The sequence below is a fragment of the Corvus kubaryi genome, unplaced genomic scaffold (genome assembly GCF_017639235.1).
Source record: "Corvus kubaryi isolate FWS band 111438036 unplaced genomic scaffold, C.kubaryi_AGA036_p1.0 37264, whole genome shotgun sequence".
Classification (NCBI taxonomy): Eukaryota; Metazoa; Chordata; class Aves; order Passeriformes; family Corvidae; genus Corvus; species Corvus kubaryi.
This window is the reverse complement of record NW_024581079.1, coordinates 2,134,094-2,137,541: the sequence shown is the minus strand read 5'-3', so window position 1 is coordinate 2,137,541 and position 3,448 is coordinate 2,134,094.

Below are 3,448 nucleotides of genomic sequence, written 5' to 3'. Positions count from 1 at the left end.
GCAATTGGCTTCATGGGCAAGAGGGGCCCAGCCAGGCTTGTAGCCCCGTGCACAGGCTGGCAGCTGCAGCTCAAGAATGTGTTTATTTGTGTTTGGTTTATGTGGTTTTGGTGACCTTTTGTTAAAATCAGCCAGTGGCTTCCAGGAGGCAAAGTTACATACTCACTGAAAAGAAATGCAGGGAAATAATCCTGCACAGGCCCTTCTGCTGAATGTCACATTTGTGCTGAATATCATGTCCTTGTGCCCAAGGCAGGGGTGGCTGAGGTTAAGGTTAAAGTCATGTTATCCATGGTGGCTGCACGGATATTGTCCCTTTGATCCTTGTGAAGAAGTACAGCCCAGAAATAAGTTTGGGGAAAATGGGGCGCAGTGGAAAATGGATGTTTGGGTTCCTGTGGGTCCTGCCACCATTACAGGGTGTTACAGCTGAGGAGCGTCCATGTTTTTCTGTCTGTCCTTCCAACTCTTCGACAAACTCATGGATAAAAAGAGCTGTTTGTCTCCTGCCTGGTGCCTACTCCACGTTTTTGTCCCTGCTGGGCTTGTCCAGCCTCCAGAGAGCAGCAGCAATTTCTGCTGTTCCTTCACGCTCATTGTGAGTGAAGCAGGGATCTCTCCAAGTGAAAAATCCATGCCAACACTTGCCTGGCTTTGGCAGTGTCTTCCCACATAAGCTGCCTGCTGATGTCACCAGAAAAGGGCATCAAAATTTTGCTTGGTCTCTGGCTGGTGAGCCTCAGTCTTGGTTCCGATCACACCAGATACCAGACGTTGTCTGTCTGTCCGCGAGTCCCCAAGTGAGGTGCATCAGAAACCACGCGGAGTCTGGGATTTAGGCTACATCTGCAGGGCAAATAAACACAGATGCCCAGGCGCCAGCTTTCCAGGCTGAGGAAATGGCCTGTGGAAAAGCTGTGGTGTGGAGGGCTCTCTCAGCAACCAGCACTGTGCAGCCTGGACCACATCCCCCAGCTACAGACCTGCATGTAATTTCCAGCTCCATTCCAGTTTGGTATTTTATTTTTTTTATGCCTCACACTGTTTAAGTAAGTGATGGTCATTGTGGGGAGGAGTGCGAGCAATTTCTCTTTCACCCCAGCAATTAGAAGAGCAGAACTTCCTACACACCTTCCACTCTTATGATTGTGAGCTGAAAGACTCACTGATTAAATCCCTCCATGGCCAGTTAGCCTGCAGTGTCCTCCTGTCATGGTGTCCCACAGGAAAAAATTCCTCCTGGCAGGTCAGGAGGGAGCGTAGAATCCACAGCCATTAAGGGATTTAATGGTCATAAGTGAATATTGTGATGCTTTTGCTGAAAATCTCAACCAAGCAGGCAGCTCCCAGTGATGGATTTGCTAAGAGCGAAGCTGTCGCTGCTCTGGGGATTCCAGAGGAGCTGGAGAGCAGCCAGGTGTGACAGCAGGTAGGAAGGTGACAATGCAGGTGGCTCTTCAGCCCAGACAAGTGAGGAAGGAGGTGTGTTTAGGTCAGCAGCCAGCTCAGAAAAACAAAACCCCCTTCCTAAGCCAATTGGAACAGAGGTTTTGTGTTTCAGGGGAAAGGTGGACACCTTGAAAAAGGGTTTTGCACCAAACTACCACAGAAATCCTTTTGAAATTCTGTACAGCAGATGATTTTGGGAAAAGGTCAGGAATGTTTGTATAGAAGATTCAAAGCCTCACACTGGAATTTAATGTTGTTTGCATCGTTGGACTTGATTATTATTGCATTCTTTTAAAATATATCAGCTGTCAAGCAGCCCTGCTGCTGGCATTCCGTACTGTAGCAGAACAGGAGACGTGTTTACAGTTTGGATTTTACTTCAGGATTGTTACAGGCAGCAATGGCTTGGCTGGACTTGAAATCACCATCCTCTGTGGGCCAAAGGCCCTTTGTTACAGCTAAATGAAATGCTGCTGCTGCTTCTTAGCTCTGAAAGGACTGTAAGATAAAAAAGCAGATTAAAACATTAAATATAACATCAGTATGTTTTATATACTTATAAACAGTGTGTTTAAAAAAAAAACCTTATTTTTTAGTTTTAAAAAAATGACCAAAAAAGGAAATTCTCTTAAACTAAAACACTGGTATTCCAGCAGCATTTCCAGTCAGGAAAGCTTCTGAGCAATGTGTTGGGGTTTGGGTAGTGGGGGAGCTATAGGAGTAGCTTCTTTGAGAAGCTGCCAGAAGCTTCCCCTGTGTCAGACAGAGCTGATGCTGGCTGGCTCCAAAACAGACTTCTCATTATTACAATCTGATTAGTAATAAATTCCATAAATCTCCCCAAATCAAGACTATTTTGCCCATGACAGAAATTGCTGAGTGGTCTCTCCCTGTCTTTATCTCAACTTAGGAGCATTGTATTTTCTCTCCCCTGTCCAGCTGAGCAGGGTAGTGATGGAGCAGCTCTGGTGGGCACCAGGCATCCCACAGTCTGTCACTCTGGGATTATCTTTTTTCCGGGATATTTTGGCAGAGCATTTCCAGTCGTGGCTGTGACCCCCTGGCCCATCCTGGATGGATGGCTGGGCCAGGCCGGGAGAGTCTTGGGATGGAGGCAATGACAGCTAAGGAGGAGCATGGGGATGTGCAGGGTCTCAGGGTGAGCATGACCCGGGTGACCTCCAGGATGGGGTCAGAGGCCATAAGGGACCTGGAAAAGGCTCTGGAGATGCTAGTCAACAGTGGCTGGACACAAGCCCAGGTGTGCCCCTGTGGGCAAGAGGCCAATGGGTCCAGCAGGACTAGGGCAGTGACTGGGCACTGTGAAGCCCCTCCAGTGCTGTGTCCAGTTCTGGGCCCCCACAACAAGAACCACATTGAGGGGCTGGAGCATGTCCAGAGAAGGGAACAGAGCTGGGGAAGGGGCTGGAGCCCCAGGAGCGGCTGAGGGAGCTGGGAAAGGGGCTCAGGCTGGAGAAAAGGAGGCTCAGGGGGGACCTTGTGGCTCTGCACAACTCCCTGACAGGAGGGGGCAGCCGGGGGGATCGGGCTCTGCTCCCAGGGAACAGGGACAGGAGGAGAGGGAACGGCCTCAAATTGTGCCAGGGGAGGTTCATATTGGACATCATGGAAAGGGTGGCCAGGCATTGCAAGGGGCTGCCCAGAGAGATTTGGAGTCTCCATCCCTGTAGGTGTCCAAGGAAGGCCTGGACGTGGCACTCAGTGCTCTGGGCTGGGTGACAAGGTGGGCATCGGTTACAGGTTGGACCTGATGGCCTTCGAGGTCTTCTCCGACCTCGGCAATTTTGTGATTCTGTGACCGGCACCACGCAGGGACCGGCGACGTTCTCCCTCCTCCTCTTCCTCCCGGCGCCGGGCGGGATGCGGGAAGAGGCGGGAAGAGCCGTGAGGGGGATCCCGCCCCCCCCCCGTCCGCGCTGAGGGGGCGCCCGCGGCGGCGGGAGCGGCGCGTGCGCGGGGCGGGGCCTGGCGGCGGCCG